Raw genomic sequence first — 22,829 nt, 5'->3', positions numbered from 1 at the left:
TCTTGTCGGCAAAAATGTGTTGATTGTAATGACCTATTTCGATTAATAAAGATATGTTAGAGCCTCGTTATAATGATTTAAAATTCGCTGTCCCAAACTACAATTTCTTTTGTACCAACCTAACAGATTGACAGCTGATTTCTCAAACTCAATAATGAAAACCAAAAACAGTGAAATGTTATCTTCAAGGTACAAGTAAAACAACCACAAATCTGTAATATCCCCCAAAACATTCTTCAAGATTGAAGGCAAAACAAAAAATTAAGAGAATTGGCCATCAGAATGTCTGCATTATGAAACTTCTACTGAGTGTGCTAAAGTAAAAGTTAAAAGATTCCAAAAGAAAAGTCAGAGATGCAGGAAGAAATTAAGACGTGGTAAACACATATGAACATCTAGCTCAAAGTACTGTCCAGCAGAAATACAGTAAAAGTGACATAAGTAATTTAAAATTTTCTAGTGTTCACACTAAAAGAAAACAAGGTGAAATCAATTATAATTTCAACATGTAATCATAATGAAAAGCTGAGGTATTTTACATTGTTTTCATACTGTCTTTGAAATCTGGTATTTATACAACATTACAATGCAGATGCTAAATTAAAACTGCCATATAAAATACTTGATCTATATTTTTATATAATTTGCAGCTAATGGCGGGTGCAGTGGCTCATGTCTGTAATCCCATCACTTTGGAAGGCCAAGGCGGGTGGATCACTTGAGGTCAGGAGTTTGAGACCAGCCTAGCCAAAATAGTGAAACTTCGCCTCTACTAAAAATAAAAACATTAACCAGGTGTGGTGGCACATGCTTGTAATCCCAGCTACTAGGGAGGCTGATGCAGGAGAATCACTTGAACTTGGGAGGCGGAGGTTGCAGTGAGCCGAGATCATGCCACTGGACTCCAGCCTGGGCAACAGAGCGAGACTCCATCTCCAGGGGGGAAAAAAATTTCCAAAAATTAAAAAATAATAATTTAATAATTTGCAGTTAAGAAAGGCTTATGTATCTGAGTTGTTCCAAACATACAGGTTTTACAGTACCTGAATCAAGTGTCAGTTTTTAAAATTAATTGAACACTAAATAAAACTAAAAATTCAGTTCCTCAGTCACACTAGCCACATTTCAAGTGCTCAAAAGCCACATGCAGCTAGTAGCTACTATAATGAATAGCACAAGCATAGAACTTGTTACCTGGAGTTTAAACTACATATAAAATTCAAAGAACAATGATAGCCTATAAGACCTACATGAAGATAAAAGTTGCCATCCCAGAAGAGAGTAATGCTCCAAGCACAGAGAAGATATTGGCCATACTGCTAGAAATCCCTGAGTAAAACAGACAACCCAATTAAAACAAAAAACAAACAAAAAAACCTCCGCAAAAGATTTAAAAAGACAATGCACAAAAGATTTAAGAATTAAAAAGACAATTCTAGAAAGAGGAAATTCAAATAGCCGGTAAGTTTTTGAAAAAGTGCTCAAACTCTTTAATATCCTGGGCAGAGTAAATTAAAACAACAATAAGATAAAGCCACATTCATCAAGTTGGGAAAAAGGAAAAATAACTCTTGGTGAAACAGTAAAAGTAAAGGGATCTACCATATACTGCTGTTGGGGTATACATTGGTGTATCTACTTTGGAAAAGGCCTAACTAGTGAAGTTGAAGATAAACATACGTACTCTATAAAAATCCATGGTAATGTACATTAAGCATACATGTACAAGAACATTCATAATAGCATTGTTCATAACTGCTAAAAACGGAACACAATCCAAATGTTTATTAATATTAAACTGTGGCTCATTTCCATTAAGACTTTTTATACTATACTTATTATACTATAGATTACTATAATCCAATATAAGAACTAGAGCTAAATGTACCAATAGAGTTATATCTCAGCTGCAGGAGAGAAAAAGATACATAATGATATGTAATATATAATCCACTTACATACAATTAAGAAACAGGCAAAACGAATCTAAATTACTTAGGACATAGGTGGTTAAGCAATACTAAGAAAGAAAGCAGTAAATAATTGCCATAAAAATCAGGATAGTGTTAACCACTGAAAGAACTGAGGAAAGGGATGATCAGGAATAGAATGGAGAGGGGAGCTTCTCAGGTGCCACAGACGTTCTAGTTCTTGACTGTGGTAGCGCTTACATGGAGTTCACACTTTATAGTTATTCATTATACTATGTATCGATGTTTGTATGCTTAAATACTAAATGTATGGAAAAAGACACAAAATATTTAAAATTGTATCTAAGGCACATTAATTGCCTTGCTGGTTTTTTTTTTTTTCATTACAAAGTGGCAGACAATTGGTTACACTATAAAGACAGACAATTGGTTACATTATAAAGAAAATTTTAAAGCACAGGAGTCTAGTTTTGATTCCACCGGACATGATTACCGTACACAATACAGAAGATAGTAAGGGCTAAGCAATGATGCATAAACGGGGTCCACCGCCCAAACTTACAGAAAGCAAAACGTGGAAAATTAGTAACTTTAACTGATAGTGTACCCCTAAAGAACCTACACCGGCCGGGCGCAGTGGCTCACGCCTGTAATCCCAGCACTTTGGGAGGCCGAGGCAGGAGGATCATTTGAGGTCTGGAGTTCGAGACCAGCCTGACCAACATAGTGAAACCCTGTCTCTACTAAAAACACAAAAAAATTAGCCGGGCGTGGTGGCACATGCCTGTAGTCTCAGCTACTCGGGAGAGTGAGGCAGGAGAATTGCGTGAACCCAGGAGACAGAGGTTGGAGTGAGCCGAGATCGCGCCACTGCACTCCAGCCTGGGAGACAGAGAGAGACTCCGTCTCAAAAACAAACAAACAAACAAACAGAACCTACCCAACAGAATTAAATACCAACATAATAAATATGAAGAATTTTAGATTCTTGGTTTTTAAAAAACATACAAAGATGATATTCCTTCAAAATACCTTTAAAAACTGAGACTTTAATGCTTTATATTGATTGTATGAAAACAATGTGAAAAAGAACCAGTACTATTTCACTATAAAAGCTTTACTAATGTAAATTTATAAATCCTTTCTTATTTTGAGTTAATTCTAATTTTATGATAGAAATTCATTATTTTCAGCAAAAACAGCTGGCATTTGGGAAACCAAAGGCTCAAAAACTAAGAATGGTAACCAAAGAAACTTGACAAAACAGTCCTTTTAAAACTCTCATCTACACTATAAGGGGAAACTTTGATCCCGTCCCTTCTTCTTCATCAATTGTAAAACTCAACATTAAGGACTACACAATCTCACATCCCTCTCCGAGAAAAAGCAAAGGCTTTGTGTTGTAGCAATAACGCAAGACACGGAGGGAAGCTCCACTCAAGACTTCCCCGCCTGCTCCTTCCCCAAAGCCACTCCAGAATACCAGGGAGGGTTGAGAGGTAAGGAATGAAGGGCGCAATATCCAATATGAGCAACGCGTGTGATGCATCTGGTCAAAATGCATACAGAGGACTTGTCTCTGTCCCTAGATAGAGATCCCCTGTTCTGCAGTCATGAGGGTCAACTGCTGAGGCTTCACAGTTCCCTTCTCTCTTACACTCGGACCGTCACGCTCCTCACCTACCACCCCGATGCAGAGCTAGTCTCAGGACTCCCTGCATTTGTCAAGGATTTGTCGGCAAGCTCACGGGGGGCGGGGGGTGGGGAACAAGACAGAGCTCGCCCGGTCCTGGCCTTCCCGGCCTATACAAGCCTGCCCCCTTCCCAATTCCCAATCTCCACAGCCTTCCATCCTCCCACTTTCGATTCACCTTTCGCCACCGACGCCCCTGGCCTTCGTTTGCAGCAAGTTTACCCCATCATTACCTCTCGCATAAAAGCCTGCCTTTACCAGGACAAAGAGGGGAACCAACGCCTGCAGGAATCGCTTCACCGAATCGCCTGGCCGCGTCCTCTGCTAGGCTTCACCTGCTGTTGCCGACGGTACACAACCACTCCCGGCATGCCCCGCGCACGCACTATCTCTCTCTCTCTCTCTCTCTCTCTCTCTCTCTCTCCCACCCCGCCCCTCTCCCGCCCAAACACGTGACCTCCTTTCGTCTCCGTCCACGCCCACTTCCGTTTCTCCACTTTCCCTTAGGAAGGAGGAGGGAGGTGGGGGTGTTAAAAGCGTAGCGACTTCCTCCTCCTCCCCGCCCCCGCCCCTGTAACTCCTGCTACAATGTCTTCCGGGTCGCGAGCGCCTCGGCGCCTTCTGGGAAAATAGCTCATTTCCTCCCCTCCCCCTCCTCCTGCCTTCAACCAACCAGCCACCCGTCAGAGAGGGACATGCGCAGTGAGTGCCTCCCGTCTCTTCTACCCGAACCCCCCCTCCCCCCCAAGCAGAGAGACCCCAGCAGCAGCAGCAGCTGATGATGAAGAGAGAGGCAGTGGCAGAGGGGGGGCACCTTTTATTTCTATTTTTAAAGGGACAGGACACTAATTCTACCCCACTTCAACCTTGAATTCAGGGGGGTGGGGGGAAGGCGACTGAGTTCCTTCCCCCACCCTCCAGCCCTGAGCCCTGAGAGGGGGATTGAGCCTGAGAGAGGAGAAGGAGTTTCTTCTTCTTCGAAAACCCCCATCCACGACTCCTACCCCCTCACCCCTCCAACTCGCCTCCCTCTCGAGCCCCCTCCACCCTCCTCCTCTTTGGCCGTGAGAGGAGGAGAGAAAGAAACCAAAAGCCTCTTAGCAACACAGACCCTTTGCTGCTGCTGCTGCTGCTGCTGCTGCTGTTGCTGCTGCTGCTACTGCTGCTGCTGCTACTGCTGCTGCTTGGCCCTGGCTGGAGACATCTCACTACACCCAGGAGCAGCCACTTCCCCAGCTCTCCTCCTCCTCCTTCGCCTCCTCCTCCTCCACTCCCCCCCTTTATTACCCTTTGTGTCATCCTCCACAGCTCCAGGGAAGGCACTCAAAAGTGGGGGGCAGGAAAGGTAAGTGTGTCTGTGGGGGCTTCATTGCCTTCCTCTGGCTCTGACTTTCACTCCGGGCAACAGTAGCACCAAACCACATACGCAGTGGAGCTCCGGGGTGAGGAGGGGGTGGTGCTGGGGGGGGGGGGGGAAGGAGGGGTTGGAGTAGGGAGGGGTGTGTGAGGTGGAGTGCCCATCCTGTCAGGGGAGGAAGGGCACTTTTATTTTTATTTGCTGTTGTCAAAAGTGGTTTCTCTCCTCCAGCTAACATCTGATTGTGTCTTGCTCCAGTGGGGGAGAATATAAAAACAACCCCCTTCTTCCTCCAATGAGGCGCCAGGGAAAGAGACAGAAAGAGGCACACTTTCTAGATGTCACTTAAAAAAAAATTCATTGGAGAGCTCTTTTTCTCCAGGAAAAGCTCTACTGCATTTGTTTCTGAGTGGGAAAATGTCGGGATCTGGATTGTATTGGAACTGCTTATGCATTTGTAGACCTGAGTGTTTTCCCCTTTTTGGTCCTGTATGAGATTTGGATATTGACTTTAGTGTTGGAAGACTTGATTGGTTTTTGCTTTAGGGGTTTCATTTTCCATTTTTTCGTTTTGTCTGACTTCCATGGAAAATTTCAAATTTTTAGTTGGTAGAGGCCTTGGGTTAGGTTTTGACTTGCATTATTGCTCTTTTTTTGTTGTTGTTAAATGTCTGTTTCATATATCAGTATATAAAGTCCAAAGCTCTAAAATGCTTAAAGTTTAAATGCCACTGCTATTGTCTGTTCCCACATACGTTCCTGATACTTATTTTCCGTATGATGAGAATATTAGCTATTTTATAATTAATCTGGGTATTTTTGTAATCTTTGTAACTTGTCTGAACAAGTAATCCCCATTGAAAACTTTATGTTGTTCTGGCTGCATGGAAGGCCAAACCTCTCCATCAATAGTTTGCTGGATTGGTACCACTTTCAGTTTTAGCTGAATTATTTATTTACTGTTGTAAATTGAGATGAGTTTTTCATCTCAATTTCTCTTGGGGTTCTGAACCAAATTACTCACTATATGTAAAAGGACACAAATTTCTAAAATATGTTTTCATGAGTCAAAGAAATCATGAACTTATAGTTAGTATATTAATTTCAGTTAGCTGTAAATTGAAAGGTAAATCCAGATTTAAGTTTATGGAATAACAATATTGATAAAAATCACTTCATTTTTGTATATTATGTGCTTAGTGCATAGCTTTAAAATTCAGTGCTGTATTTTATTTCACAAATGTTAGAAAGTACGTTTCTGATGTAGGCCTTTTACTAGGGCTTATATTGGGAAGTGTTATTTTGTTTCATATATACATTTCTTTATTCTTTCCTTGAAGATGGATGCACACATGCATATACACACATTCTCTTTCGCTCTCGCTCTCTCTCCCTCACACCCGTTCTTTTTTTTTTTTTTGTAACTGCATTGGTATCTCTGATCCCATAATTTATGTCAGCAAAAAATATTCTTCTGTAAAGCAGCAATTTTGTGATCAGACTGGCAATATGAAAACAGCAATTTGATCAACTAGAAAGGATTGAAGAAATATAAATCTAGAAGGATATTTGCTATAAATATTATAAAGACATGATAATACTTCTAATTTTTTATTTTCTTGATGGTTAAAGCTAAAACATAATATATTTTAGTGATAGTAAAGCGACAGTAAAGCATTGCATATGTAGAAACTTGTTCTGTAAAATTTTAATTATCAACTGTGTGCAAAAGTAGACATTTACATACCGAAATAAAAAAGCTTTATAGCAGTAAACAATATGATCTTATTTCCCTTCTGTTATAAATTTGAACAATTTTTTACCTTTCTCTGAGATGTAATTAGTGCACTTAAGCAGAAATCTGTGCCAAGTTCAAGTTTTTCTCCCAACATCAATACTGCCATTCCAAGTCCTTGTAAGGTTTCTTGTTCTCACCTTAAAACCTCAGCAACTTTCAAGGTAAGAGAGAGACAGTAGAACTTACTGAGGAAATTAATTTTAGGTAAGGGAATTATATAGATAATTGGAGTGGTAGTTGCGCAGTAGGCAGCTGAGTAAAAATTTAGTCTTGAGTTTAATGTCTTTACTTATTTTGTTTCTTTTTTTTTTCTTTTAAACATTTTTTATCACACACCTCACCCTCACCCCCATGATCCTTTATGGTTAGAAGATTGCAGACTTTATCTAAGTTGGATAATGATTTATGTTTAGAAGAACTTTTATGTATTAAGAACCATTGATACTTTAGAATTGTAATTGTTCAACTGGGTGGTATCTTGGAGGTCACTTTATCCAACTCTACACATTGCTGAAGTTCTGAGAACTTGAACTTGCCTGAGGTTCCAAGGCCTGGAAGTGGCAGAGCAGGGACCAGGGAACTCAGGTCTCCTGATGCTCCCTATGCTGCACTACCTCATTTCCTTTGTCAGAAATGAAACTATTATGTACAGTTCTGGGTATACCACTTGAGGGTTTCATATGGGGGCATATTATTGTAAGAATATTAAGGTAAATGTCTTTAAAGCTATTATTTTGTCTACTTAAATTTAGTAATTTGTTAATTTTTTAAAGAAGTACTAATTGCACTTATTGTAGGTTATTACTATTTTGAAAATAATTTCAGCTTTCCCTAATACTTATTTTCCTCCTGCACTTACAATTAATCAGTAAATATACTTACTGTGGTATTAAGGACCCGTACTTATAAGAATAAATGGAATGCATATTCTATTATAAATGCTTACTTGTGAGTCTTGCCCTATGAACTGCCTAAAAGCAAACATTTTTGTTTTGTTAACACATCCTTCTACTCTCGGCACAATATCTGGTACACAGTAGTTCCTACTGGTAGCTTGTCCTAATCCATGTTAGTTTAAGAGTTAGGCATATTTGGCCGGGCGCGGTGGCTCACGCTTGTAATCCCAGCACTTTGGGAGGCCGAGGCGGGCGGATCACGAGGTCAGGAGATCGAGACCATGGTGAAACTCCGTCTCTACTAAAAAAAATACAAAAAAATTAGCTGGGCGTAGTGGCGGGCGCCTGTAGTCCCAGCTACTCGGAGAGGCTGAGGCAGGAGAATGGCGTGAACCCGGGAGGCGGAGCTTGCAGTGAGCCGAGAGCGCGCCACTGCACTCCAGCCTGGGCGACAGAGCGAGACTCCGTCTCAAAAAAAAAAAAAAAAAAAAAAAAAAAAAAAAAAAAAGAGTTAGGCATATTTGAATTTCTTTACTTCCATATGTGGAATTCCTTTCCTCTCCTTTTCTTGTCCTCCCTTGCCACAATTTTCACTACCATGAACATTTTTTCTTTATCTCTACCGTGGCTCTCATTTTATCTAATTAACAGCCAAATTGAATACTGTTAACAATATGGTACTCATAGTAACAAGACATATTCCCTTCTTATACAGGAAACAATTTGGCAAAAGTGATTTATTATGAATAAGCAATAACCATCCAACACATTCCAGTTAAAAATATACTTGTAAAAATTGTTCAGGATGCACTTAAATTTTGTTTCATTGACCGGTGCAATAGGTTGTTGGAACGATTAGGCCGCTTTTACCAGCTCTATAAAACAAGTGCTACTTAGGTGACATGTTTCCCTGACTTCGTTGTTTTGGTCCTTACCCAGACAATTATCAACTTTCCAGTTTTCTATGGATATGAAGATTTACTCCTAGTCATCAGTGGGACCCCCATGAAGTGAGCCAGAAAGCCTATATCCAACTTATGTACCTTTGCAAACTTGTCTGGATTTTGACTGTATGTGCAAAACAGATTGTACTTAGCGATTCATTAAACATCTTTTGATCATCTGCTGTCTGCCAGGCACTGTGCTAGGCATCCGAAAAACAAAGATGGTCCCTGCAGTTTAATGTGAAGAGCTATCTTAATTGTATTCCACAAGTGTATTGGTCGTATCTTTGTGTTGGTGTTTCTACCTAAATAAATTTTATATTAACTAAATGGATACTGTTAGGTGGAAAAATGCATGTTTAAGAAGGATATTGCTGTTATTTTATTAAAATACAAATATATAAAGAAAAATTTTCCACTTAATACTGTATTCTAGGGATTTATATTCTGTATATAGTTAACACATTTTAGACAATGAAAATAGTCTATGTGGTTGCCTTTGCTGGATTTTTATTGCTAACCGTAATTCTTTTAAGATGACCAACAATGTTCATTAAATTATCTCATTAAATTTTTCCAAAAAAAAGCCCCAAACTCTCTAAACTTAAATCTTTTTCTCAAAAGTAACTTTTTTCTTTTTTATCTCATATAACAGATTATCATTCATGATTCATTGGAAGACATTGTACATTTTCATTTTGAGTTTTCAGATATTTTCTACCATGTTTTAGCAAATCTAACAGCATGATTTAATTATTCTGCAGTAATTAGTGTGCACTATTTAGGAGTTTTGGAATTTTTAGTATGTAGTAGAAATATCATTGCAAAATCCTCATGAGAAACTTCCCAATTCTAGTTCTAAGTCAGTTGTAATTTTTAATCTTTATTAAGTGGTATAGTTTCTATAGCTTTAGTAAAATGAATTGGAATTTTCTTAGTAGATGGATGTTTCAAAAACAAAGAATCTTATCTTAGTTCCTGTCTGGCTTTCATGTGTAATCGAAAGTATATTAGAAAAAGTACTGGATTCAATTTGCCCTTCTTAAAGTATACCTTTTACAAAAGTATTGATTTGCAGTTAAAAAGAAGGTGGGGATGCCTCTGCTGGTGCAGTATCTTGTGAAGATAAATAGACTCCTGAGTGGCGAATTCTGATCTCTTTCACATTCATTCTTAAATTTCTATTTTAGTAATAATCATAGTTACCATTTATTGTAAGTACCCAGCACTGTGATAAACTGAATTCACTTTACATTTAGGACACTTTATAATTCAAAACACAGTCACAGTAGAGTTTTTATCAATCTGTACACTGGTAAGTGATGGTAAAATTATGGCCCTGATAGCTTGACAGACTAATGGAAAATTTCTGAAAGTTTACAAGTATAGAAAAACAAAAAAAACCCAGTCTTTTATAAGGAATGTAGATACAGACCATTGTACCATTTAAAATATACATAATGTCAGTCTTTTCTTTGTATGGCAAAAATGACATTTGGGAGCTGCTCGTGGTGACTCAACGCTTGTAATGTCATCCCAGCTACTCGGAGGCTGAGGCGGGAGGATTATTTGAGCCCCAGATTTGGAGGCCGCAGTGAACTATGCAATCCTGCCTAGGCCACAGAGCGGGACCTTGTGTCTAAAAATAAAAAAATAAGGTCAGGTGGAATAGCTCAAGCCTGTACTTCCAACAATTGGGAGGTGAGGTAGGAGGATTTATCACTTGAGGCTAGTAGTTCAGGATCAGCCTGTGTAATACAGTGAGCCCTGATCCCTACAAAATCAAAATAGTAGCTGAGCTTGGTGTGGTGCACACTGTAGTCCCAGCTACTCCGGAGGCTGAGGTGAGAGGATCTCTTGAACTCAGGTTGAGACTGCAGTGAGCCATGATCATGCCACTGGACTCCATGCTGAGCAACAGAGTGAGACCCTGTCTATAAATAAATAAATAAATAAACAAACATAAAAATAAACAGTAAAAAAAGTTCAGTTCAATCCTTCTCTATATTAAACTTCCTTTAACTTGCGTGGAGTTACATTTAATATTTTCTTATATGAAGTTCAAAGGTTGTAACAATTTCTGATCCAATGAATATTTACTATAAAATTTTTAATATAAATGTGTTGATGGTGTAAAAGCCCATAAAAAATGGGAAGTTTGTATTGTGCTTTGGTGTATGTATACACATTACCTTCTGGACTCTATCATACATTTTCATAATTACTACATTATATATATAGTATTAAGTTTAACGTGCTCCTTTTAGTACTGAAGTCAGAAATATTTTAGTATAAGAATGATCAACTTGTTGGGTTCTCTAGGTGCCTAAATTATTTCGTATTTGTACTTAAAAAGCTACTGAATTAAAATACTTTTTAATACAGCTCTCTTTGGATAGTTGAGTTTTACATCCTTTACTTTTAAGAGAAAAAAATTAAAAACTTTTTTCCTGTTTTTATTACTTAAGTAACTTTTGTGTCTCTTCTAAGTAAATATGTGTTCGTATTATAAATTTATACAGGTTGAGTATCCCTAATCCAGAATTCCAAAATCCAAAATGCTTCAAAATCTGACACTTTTTGAGCACTGACATGATGCTCAAAGAAAATGCTCATTGAAGCATTTTGGATTTTGGATTTTGAGGTTAGGGATGTTCCATAGATATATAATGCAAATATTCCCAAATCTGTAAAAATCCAAAATTCTAAATACTTCTGGTCCAAAAAACCTTTTGAATAAGGGATATGCACTTATATTGACTGTATCATCCTGCAAATATTATGCCAGTACATAATGACCTGCAGAGTTTGGAAACATTTTTAAATGCTAAAGAAATATTCTTTATCATCTGTTATATGTTAGAAAGAAAAGTTTATTGCAAAGTTTTTTTGCTTATAAGAATAATCTGAATAATCAGTAGTATGATTTTAAATAATTTCTTTAAACAATGCAAAGATAATTCAGTTAAAAGTAAATATTCTAACTCTAACACACTTAAGAGTATTTCTGTTTGAGGTATCTCTATGTCATGTAAGATGTCAGAAGCTGGAATGACTCACTATAACTCACTATAATTCTTCAAAGAGACAGTGAGATCCAGGCTTAACATATTACGGCATAATTTATTCACAGTTGGATATGACAAATTTTGATTTGAGTCCTTATTTCAGTTGACCTATATAACCTTTTATTAGAGAACTTGTAATTAAGTTCAGTGTCATTGAGTAGATTATTAGAACACATTGTTTTAAAGGACTAATATGAGTTATGTAAATCAGTCACCAACCTTGAAATGGTGAAAAGTTTTTGTACACACATGCTTCACTGAGTTTTTTGCTAACCAATCAAGATTCTAGCAATGGGAGGAAAATTTTCTGTGTGGTGCTAATGTTAAAACTTAAGTTCATGTGTAGCTTTTAAAAAAAAAATTTTAATGTCTGTATCTCAGAAGTTAGAAGTAATCCCAAAGTGTTTTTTAAGATTGGCTGTGTGCTAAATTATATTTAGGGTTATCCTTGTATTCACAATTACTGTTTTTTATACACCATGAGTCCAGAAGTATCTACTAATCTGTTGGCCATCAACTAACTTAATCCATGCATTCTTAATATTATTAGGATCTAAAAATAATAATTTAGACTGTATAAGCACATTTACTGATGTTGGGGGAGGGAAATATTCCACATTCAATAAAAGCAAATATTGATTTTTAAATAGCTTTGTTACTTGGGATATACTGAACTAAAAAGAGTTCGCTGTGTAAGATATAAAAGATTCTTATTTGAAGTTATAAAGTATCATTAATGAGTATTAAATAACATAAAAATATTTAGGAAATCAAATATGTGCTCCTGTAATATTCAGAGGCTTTTTTTTAGTGTTATTCCAAAATCATTTTCCTTCTATATTTGTCACACTGGAGTTTGTGCTGAAGGATTTCTTGGCCATTTTAGACAATGTAATCTAGTTAAAAGGTTTGTTTATGCTTCCCATCTCTGTTCTGCTGATGGTATTAGAATGCAGGCCAGAGCCAGACATCTAACTGTTTATAACATGCAAACTTCAATTAAAGCTACAGTGTTCAGTTTACTATGTATCAGAAAGCTCTTACTAGCTACAAATCTCACTAATAGTGATGAGAGTGATGTTGACTAGCTATAAGCTTTCCTAAATCATACCACTCCTTAAGAATACTTTTTTAAAAATTTAGGTGTTAACCTTTAATTCTTTCATAGAAGTGTAAAATTAAGCTATTTTTTTTACTAGAAGTAATATAGTCTTTTCCTTTAACACTTTTTATAATAAAACCTAACAGCATATATTATTGCATGTATTATTTAAATGGTCCACCTTAGTTGTTTTGAAATTAATAAACTCTGTAGAAGGTGTTACTTTGCTACTCAATTTATTCGAATTTTCTTCCCAGCTTGAAAAATATAGCTATATGTTGCCCACTAGAAAATAAACCTAACAGTCACATTAGTCAGGTGTTCTTACATGTATGAAAGGAGTCTGGTTCCCCATAACACAGATTTTAATTTAATATTATATCGCTTTTCTAGGCTGCTGTTCTTATTGTTTTAAGTATTTTGGTAAATTGTTTTAGAAGGGTTTTTTGTTTTTAAAAATTATTTAGAATTCTTTAAAACCATTTCTTCAACAGCTTCTGTTTTTGTACAGTTTACCTGGGCCAGTCAGAAAAGGACTTGAATTTTATGTGTGTTTACTTTTTCTAATTAGTAGGCAAATTTGCTGTATTACATTGGTTTCTTTTTTTATGAAACCAAATTTTAGTTTTTATTAATTTTAGACCTTGAATGACAATCTATACATTCTTTATGTATGTACATGTAATTTTTATTGACATCCAAGTTTATAAGAGGTATAAGCAACAGATCATTTAGGAAAGATGAAAAATCATATTAAATCGAATGAATTGCTGGTAAAATGCTTTTAATTAAAAACTACTACGATGGAGATATTAAAAGAAACTAAGTAATATAAAAAGTTAGGGGCCAAGTGCGGTGGCTCATGCCTGTAACCCCAGCGCTTTGGGAGGCCAAGGTGGGTGGATTGCCTGAAGTCAGGAGTTCGTGACCAGCCTGACCAGCATGGTAAAACCCCATCTCTATTAAAAATACAAAACTTAACCAGGCGTGGTGGCACATGCCTGTAATCCCAGCTGCTTGGGAGGCTGAGGCAAGAGAATTGCTTCAACTCAGGAGGCAGAGGTTGCCTCCTGAGTGCAGAGATCATGCCGCTGCACTTCAGCCTGGGTAACAGGGCAAGACTCTGTCTCATAAGAAAAAAAAAAAAAGTTGGGAAATACTCTCAAATGTATCTGAAGATAAGAACAAAAAACAACCATGCGAAACTTAGATTTATAGTTTAAATCCATGGAAAGATCTCTTAAGATAAGCTAGGTTGAAAAGCACATCACAAAATAATATGCACACTATGATTTCATTTATGTAAAAAATGGACAGAATAATAAGTATGCAATGTTTACGAATGTAAATGTTTACATCCATACAATACATTTTTATACTATCTATACCATAAAGACATAAAGTATGTGCCATATATATTAGTACCTCAGTACATTAAGAAAAAATCTGGAAGATAGTTATCAAATTACATGCTTTGTATACGGAAAGTATGTATGTGGGAAGGTTGACGAATTCTTTTTATTTAATCTTTAGCATTACTTGGATTTATTTGTAGCAATAAGCTTATATTCATGTAATGATTTTTGATGAGAAAATATAGTTACGTATTGAAATAAAAAATGACCCAGGAAAATTGCAGTTCTAGTCTAAATAGCCACATGAATATATCCCTAGAATATCTTGAAGAGAATATAGTATTGGCTAACAGTCATCATAGCTTGATAGAGAATAAAGTCTGTCAGACTTATCTAACAGGGTGAAAAGCCTAGTCAATTGAGGAAGGAACAATGGATATAACGTAGTTTTTAAATATTTTGCTTCTTACTGAAAAATGCACTTCTCACTGTCCTGGAAAAACAATAGACTGGGCTGCTGGTGATAAAAGATGTCAGTTATAAAGTGTTAGACAATTTCAATCTGAGAAAAGATATATGAGAATAAGATGAACTTTATTATTTTAATCAGTGATCCAAATTATGATATGTTCACTCAAAATACAGATAGTATAATCATGTACTATTTTTGTAATGTTTTCTATAATCAGGTACTGGTTTGAATAGAGGACAAAAATAAAACAGAAGGTTTGAAGACTAAGTACTTCTTTTTAAGTGACTGAAACATGTACTTGAAAAACACTTTAAGAACCTTTGTAAAATAACATTAAACTGAGTGTGTAAATATGCCTTGTAAAAAAATAAGCAATTAGAATTCTGTAGAGTTAATCACTGTGCTTTTGGGGAGGACCTGAGTTAATCAGGGTTTAGGTGGAGTTTAGATACTAGTTTGTCACAGAAGAGGGTAATTCAGGTAAAGACAAAGCTTCCAATGGGTGAGAGGATTGGGAAGCTTATTTTTACTAGTTTGAAAGCTGGGATTAAAATTCAGAGTAGCCTGGTAAATTAGGGAAATTATTAGAAATAATATACTGTACCTTTACTTTTATGGTTCTAAAATTTTATTTCCCTGAATGTAGTTTTGAAAAGAAAGAAGTAGAGAAAGGGGGAAAAATTATTTGCACAAAACATAAGGAAATGAATAGGTCCTTGCAATTATGACGAGAGAGTCCATTAGAGTCTGAAGTAAGTGTTTTCTGAATATGAAATGAAAACACTAGTTAAGGCAGCAAACATGCAAGAATACTAGCTAAGGTTCTTTTTTCTTTCACAAATAAATTTTTTACCCAGGTTGATCCCTAGGATCAATAGTAAATAGTACACAATTAAAAGTATTAATCATACACAAATGCTAAAAGGAACAAAAGATACAGCTTATGTTTTCTCCATTTTCTTTATAAGTTTTGTTTGCATCTGATTTATTTCCAGGTACCCCTATGATGTAAATTACCATCCAGTCTTCACCTACTACTAGAAATTGAACTTTATTATTTCTTCTGAAAGTTTAAAGAGCTCTTTCTAATATGGCTCTGTATTTTTTTTAGCTAAAAAGTCATAGTGAATTCTTTAAATGGTAGTTATTGTTTTTTTTTTTTTTTTTTTTGAGACGGAGTCTTTCTCTGTCCCCCAGGCTGGAGTGCGGTGGCGCGATCTCAGCTCACCGCAACCTCCACCTCCTGGATTCACGACATTCTCCTGCCTCAGCCTCCCAAGTAGCTGGGACCACAGGCGCCCACCAACACGCCCGGCTAATTTTTTTGTATTTTTTAGTAGAGACGGGGTTTCACCGTGTTAGCCAGGATGGTCTCGATCTCCTGACCTCGTGATCCACCCGCCTCGGCCTCCCAAAGTGCTGGGATTACAGGCTTGAGCCACCGCGCCCGGCCAAGGTAGTTATTGTTGACTCAGTGTTTCTCTCTTTTTCACAAAGGGTTTGCCAGTGTCTTTCTTTGACAAACATATGTTGTTACTATTATGTGCTCACTGGGATAGTGAGCAAAAATAGACATAGGTCTTGATCTCCCGGAACTTAATATCTAAAGATAGAAAAGGATATTAATGAAATAATCATACAAATAAATGCAAAGTTGGAACTGTTTCAATTGCTGTAGAGAGGTACATAATATGAGGGCTTCTAGAAGGAGAATTTACTCAGTACGATCAATAGGAATTTTTTTTTTGGAGGAAGTGTTTATTTAGCTGAGATCTCAAGTAAGTTAATTTGATCAAGATGAAGAAAAGAGTTTTCTGGGAAGAAGGAATAGCATATACAGAGGTTCTAAGGTGGGAAGAAGCATAGTACCGAATTACTAAACAAAGGTCAATGTGGCAGAAGTTTAGAGCAAGAGGTTTCATGGTAGGTGATGATGCTAGGGAGTTAGGTAGCCAAACTGCAGAACTTCATGTAGACCAAGCTTTCCTTTATCCTTAGGTTTAATATTTAAACTTAGACTAATGTTCCTTAAGTTTAATAAGAAAAACCTACTATTAGTTATAAAAGATTTGTGTTATAGAAGTTCATTTTTATTTCAGTTTAAAACCAATAATGCTTTTTCCCATAGAATCATGGTTACAGTGACAGGTCTCATAAGAAACTCTTTTAACAGAAATAACATTGGAAACCAGTCAACGTAGTGTCATAAATATAACCAGGTAGAAGTTAGAAAAGAAAAGGAAGGAGATTAAAAATTATGTCTATATGTATTCAAAAGAGCATTCTCTGGGTATGATTGACTAAGCTGTGAATAATGAAGAAAAAAGCCTTACTTCAAGTGCATTAGGCTGGTGCAAGAGATCCTAACAAATGATGGTGAGGGACACATTCAGCTGGACAGCTTAGAAGATCCTTAGCTGGCACCTGGATATAGAACAGTGTGATAATGTCGAGCAAACCGAGGTAGGAGAGTAGAAGTATCACATTCATAATTTGTTCTGAATCTAGCACATATTCATATCAGTTAGAATATAAACATTTAAAAAGTTATATACTGGTAAGAAATGCAGAGCTACCAAATGTCAGCAATACAGATGCCAACTTTATTTTGATTATGTTTAGAGTGATTTCATACAGTTAGAAGTGATTATAAATTGCTCAGTTGTACTATTTTAGGCCATAATGTTAGCTTTGAATATCTTAGTGTGTATCACTTGGAGTGATACTTTAAAGAGGAAGTTGAAGAAATTTAATTTTTTAATTCTTATTTTTCTTTTAACTTATTGTCAATAAATTATCTTCATTTCATGTTGATCTTAAGTTTTAAGCCTCTTTGGACACCAGTTTCTGTCTGTATTAAGTAATTAACAATCTGATAACTGAAGATTCAAGGAATGCCCAAAATATTAAGAGCATTATAAAAAAATAATTGATTAAGCCACTTTTATTAAGAAGAAAATATCACAAAGATGTAATAAATTGTAAGAGACAAGGAAGATATGTACAAGTCTTCATTAAATAAACAGCGTACCACATAACAGTTGATGAATTCTGCCAATGCATGAAGTTGAAAATTGATGAAGGTACTTCATCAGGTGATTTTGAACTTAATTTTCTCGCATTCAGGTACAGCAGACCAGGCTTTTGCAGCAGATTGGCATCTAAAAATAAGAACTATAGAATTTAGAGCTTATTTATTTGTTTACTTCTTTTGAAAACATTCCAATTGAGACAATACCAGCATTGATTCATTTTCCATGCAATATCTAGCAGGCTACTTTTAATTAATAGACCAATAGTGTTCGGAAAGCTTATTAGAATGTTTGACAGCCTGGGCACCATGGTGAAACCTCATCTCTGCAAAAAATGCAAAAATTAGCCAGGCATGGGGGCAAGTGCCTGTAGTCCCAGGTCCTTAGGAGGCTGAAGTAGGAGGATCACTTAAGCCTGCGAGGTCAAGGCTGCAGGGAACCGTGATGATGCCACTGTACTCCAGCCTGGGTGACACAGTAAGACCCTGTCTCAAAACAAAAGCATGTTTGAAAAGACAGTTTACTAAATTTATCTAATAATTCTAAGAGGTCAGTGTACCTCTTAAATAGAAATGAAGTTTCACTTTTGCATTTTTCAGGGATTGATACGTTTCTTCTATTTTACAGCTTTCTACCGTCGTTTAGCAAAGTATATTCCAAGGTCCTCTAGTTCTGTGATAACTGAATAGGTATGATTATCCTCGCACCTGAAAAAACCCAAAAGGCTGCTTTATCAAATAAGGTTTAAAAACCATGATTATGATTAACGAATGCTGGATAAACATTTATACTGCAATATTTTTCAAGGGGTCTTGATATGTAATTCTTCTGAACTTCTAATAATGGTCACTAACATTTATTGAGTACTTAACTTTGCGCCACTCATTGTGCTAAATGTTTTGTAGACATTATCTTATTTCATCATTGTAACAAACAAACATTCTGAGGAACATACTTAATGAAGTGTTTCTTCATATTTCACTGCTTATAAACACCTACCCAAAAACTTAACGTGAAGAATACAAAAGTGAGACAAACATCATTTTCTTTTGTTGCATCCTTAACGGCTTTGAGAAAGAAAGGTCATGAAAATTACTTTCAAAGTTGAGTGCTGAGCTTATCAATATGTTTTTACACTCTTCTAATTACTATTACTCACAGATGACCAATGATAAACATTATACCCTTTTTATTAATAGGCGAAAACCTGTAGAGCTTTCAGAGACATTCCTGGGTTTGAACATTGGCTCCATAGACTGAATACTACGATATAGAACCTTTAACGAGCTGTTAAGGTTCTGAACTTTAGTCTCTTTATCAGTAAAATTAGTATGGTAATGCATATCTCAGAGTTGTCATGACTATGAATGATAGAGTATGAAGTCCTAGAATGTTGTGGACATTCACTAAATTTTTTCATTTTCCTTCTCTCCTATTACTAATAGCATCTACTACCATAGTAGATGAAAAAAATGAAATAAAATGGATAAAGTTACCTTTATTAAGAACAAAATATCACAAAGATATAATAAATTGTAAGAGAGGGAAGATATGTACAAGTCTTCATTGAATAAGCAGGGTGCACTATTAGTAGAAGGCAAGAAGGAAAATGAAATTATATTACTATTAATAACTGTTTTAGAATCTTTATATTATGCGTCAAGAATTTTTTCTCTTTTTCTTTTTAGAAATAAAATTATCTGTTAATCTTAAAGCTATTTTAAAGCTTTCTTGAACTCCTACATTTTTCTGAGGACCTGATATACTTCATTTTTGTGCTGTTCTGCACTTTGCCAACACAGTAAGACCAACAAAGTGGACATCTGTAAACGTGAAACTCAGACGGTAGAGAAATTTGAATAAATGCTCCCCAACTTGGTTAATGTAAATACTCTACTCATAACTTACAGCATTGGTTTTGGTGATTGTTATTAAGTTAACAAATATGTAAATATATTTTCTTTCCTTGTCTTTGTTTCCTCACATTAGGTAGGCAATATTGCAAAAACGTTAAGAGCACGGACCCTAGAGCCAGACTGTCTGGATTCAAATCCCTGCTCCACCACTTAACTAGCTATGAGATATTCTGTGCCTCAGTCTCTTCATTAGTAAAATGGGCCTAGTCAGTTGTGTCCACCTCAGGGTTATTTAGTGAGTTTAGATATAAACAATGCTTTAGATGTATACAATGCTTTAAAAATGCCTGGTACATGCTAAGTGACACAAAAGTATTAACTGTTATAGTGATTATATGTGTTGTCTTTATATTAGTTGTACTATAGAAAATAGTGACTAGTATATTATGGTAAATCTTTAACTTGGTAATATTTCATTTGGTACAATAAAACAAATTCTATTTATAGTTCTTTGAAATGTATACCAGACTTTTCAAATGACACTTTTATGTGTCTTTTTACATTTGCCAGATTCTTTACATTATTTTTTTACTTCTTGTTGAGGGAGATAGTGGGAAAAATATCTTTGTTGTTTCTCATAAAGAAACAGACATACAGAGTGTTTAGGATCTTTTAAAGTAGAGCAATAAGAAAGTCAGTGGAAAGACTAAAATTAGAACCCAACATATTCCGTGTGCCAATGTGTTGAGCCAAGCTATCTGTTCTCCTTATTGAGAATTCAAACAACAAAACTATTAGTTGGCATTCTTCTCATTGAGAATTCAAACAACAAAACCATTAGTTGGCAAAGTAAATGTAAAGATATGTTCTTCTATTCTTTAAAAATTGTATTAGCTTGTGTCTGCTTTTGATATATCCTCTTACTTAAGGTTGGTTCCCTCAAAGATTACTTGAAAAGTTTGATTTAAATGGGTGTAGACAATTAAGTATTGGGCTAGCCATCCCTTAGGACATTGCTCAGTTGTACTATTTTAGGCCATAATGTTAGCTTTGAATATCTTAGTGTGTATCACTTGGAGTGATACTTTAAAGAGGAAGTTGAAGAAATTTAATTTTTTAATTCTTATTTTTCTTTTAACTTATTGTCAATAAATTATCTTCATTTCATGTTGATCTTAAGTTTTAAGCCTCTTTGGACAGAAGGGCTGAATATCTTTCTTAGCCATCAACTGGCTTTTTCTCCATCTTTGACGAACTAAGTCAAAAACTCCTATTTCTCCTAGTCAGTACTCTAGTACTATATATGGGCTCAGTGTGCTCTTGTGAGCCATCCTAGAAACTTAACTGTCATTCTTAGTATTTCATTTCTATTGAGTGATTCCAAGTTTCACGGAATAAATTAGTGAGCAATGAGGTTTAGAACAGCACTAGATTTATAAGGTGAACAGTATCTATATTTTAATTTACATAGTAAAGAACATTTTAAATAGGTTTTTATTTTTTCTTATTTAAACTATTACAGTGTGTATAATTCATAAGTTTAAGAAACTGATGAACAGTTTGGTTGGGGGACCAAGAAAATAATAAATATTGGCAATCAAAACACTCAGAAGCATTTTTAAAGAGATAATTATAAATGGTTGCATAGATAACAAAAAGTGTCTAATTTCAAATTTATAATTTATGATCATAATTGCTTAAGACATAGGGTTTTTATGTAAAGGCAGAATGAATTTTCTCTTCCAAAATAACCAAACGTAACATTTAGTGTACTACTCTAAAAATTGCAAACACTTAATGGAGATTTTTACATAAAGGCCACTTTTATTGTAGAAAACTAAACAAAGATAATTTGTTTGTTTCAAATAACCAAGTATTGACTGGATTCTGCTACACAGTATCCCTGGTATTTTTTCATATGAAATAACGCTTAAATGTTATAAACAAGTTCTACAAAATGTTCTAAGATCTTTTTTGGTATTTTCATATGTTCATTCTGCATAGAATCAGGAAACCTAATCACCCAGTAACCCAGTTTGAAAACTCATATTATTTTGTAAATCCTAATGTAATTAAACCACTTTAAATTTCTGCTAAAAAATATCAAGTTATGTTTACATATGCTTTTTTAAAGTTATGCCTTGTGAAAAATATTATTATCTTTAAATGAGACAGTTATAGACATCTTAGACTATTAAGGTTAACATCAGCTGCTAAGAGACATCAAATCCTGATTCAAGAGAATAGTAATATTTTCATAAGCAGAAATTTTTCTCAAAGAGAAAAAACATAGAATGTGCAGTGTATTCGCATTATAAATGCAGTTAGGAAAAAATGCATTTACAGAAAGTCCCAGGACTTGACAAGCAAGCTCAGGTTTTTCATAGTGATGTAGAGAAGCATAAATGTTCATTAATTCAGTTACTCATTCTAAAAATATTAAGTACTTGCTGTATGCCAGGTATTCATCTATGAATAAGACAAGCAAGGACTATGGAGCTTATAGTCTTTCCATTGAAGACCAATACTAAGGAAATATTTATAAGTGATATACATTACAAGAGAACAAACAGTTCTTTCAGCTATTTAGAGAATGCAGATAAAAGTTGAGTTGTAAAGCAAACATTTCTAAGTGATAATAATAAAAGCGTTAATTTTTTATTCTCTCAATGTTTTGGATAAGGAAAAAGAGACCCAGAAAAGGTCTCTTATCCAAGGTTATATAACAACTGGTATATCTGGTACCTTGGTATCGCCATAAGAAATAAAGCAGGAATGTGAAAGAGAAGAAAGTCAGGCAGGATGCCTAGAAAGTTGTACCAGACACTGGATTTCAGTGTAGTCTATATAACAGGAGGAATCACATTTTTAAAACTTTTTTTATGCTTGTTTTATACATTGCTTTTCAGTTTCTTTTAGCATTTACTAAATCTTTCAGGACTTTGCTAAGTTCCATACATCTACAAAATTTCTAAACAGGAGTCTTATGTCCCTGGAAGCGAACTATGTTGGTACTATGCTTCCTAAATCTCATCTCTACAAAAACTTTTCAGGGTTATATCTTTTTTTTTTTTCTCGTTAAAGAAGGTTGTTTTCTTTAATTACCTTGAATTTAATAAGTACAGTCTTATCATTGCTGACAAAAAAACAAAGAAAAAGAAAAAGAAAACTTGAGGATTTTGGGAAATTAAGGACACATTTTTTTTTTTTCCTGGGATGGTTTCGATGTAACACCAGTTTGAAATCTTGTTACTGTGAATTAATTGTCACTGTATCTGATAATAAAAGAGTTTATAATAAGTTAGAAAGCGTATCCCATCAATCA

The 22,829-nt window shown here is 35.4% G+C and overlaps 2 protein-coding genes across 2 annotated transcripts in view; one reads left to right on the top strand and one right to left on the bottom strand.

The window, feature by feature from the left end:
• The window catches only part of ORC4 (origin recognition complex subunit 4), an 82,727-nt gene extending 78,717 nt beyond the window's left edge, over window positions 1-4,010 (bottom strand). Inside the window, exon 1 of the mRNA XM_032145674.2 lies at window positions 3,858-4,010. The gene's annotated coding sequence lies outside the window, so the exon portion shown is untranslated. The remainder of the gene's footprint in view (window positions 1-3,857) is intronic.
• A 354-nt stretch (window positions 4,011-4,364) lies between these two features.
• MBD5 (methyl-CpG binding domain protein 5) overlaps window positions 4,365-22,829 on the top strand; it is a 470,039-nt gene continuing 451,574 nt past the window's right edge. Inside the window, exon 1 of the mRNA XM_032754128.2 lies at window positions 4,365-4,969. The gene's annotated coding sequence lies outside the window, so the exon portion shown is untranslated. The remainder of the gene's footprint in view (window positions 4,970-22,829) is intronic.

Source organism: Hylobates moloch, unplaced genomic scaffold, assembly GCF_009828535.3.
Source record: "Hylobates moloch isolate HMO894 unplaced genomic scaffold, HMol_V3 SCAFFOLD_24, whole genome shotgun sequence".
In the NCBI taxonomy this organism is placed as follows: domain Eukaryota; kingdom Metazoa; phylum Chordata; class Mammalia; order Primates; family Hylobatidae; genus Hylobates; species Hylobates moloch.
The sequence above is the reverse complement of the archived record's forward strand: the minus strand, read 5'-3'. Positions and strand labels throughout refer to the sequence as shown.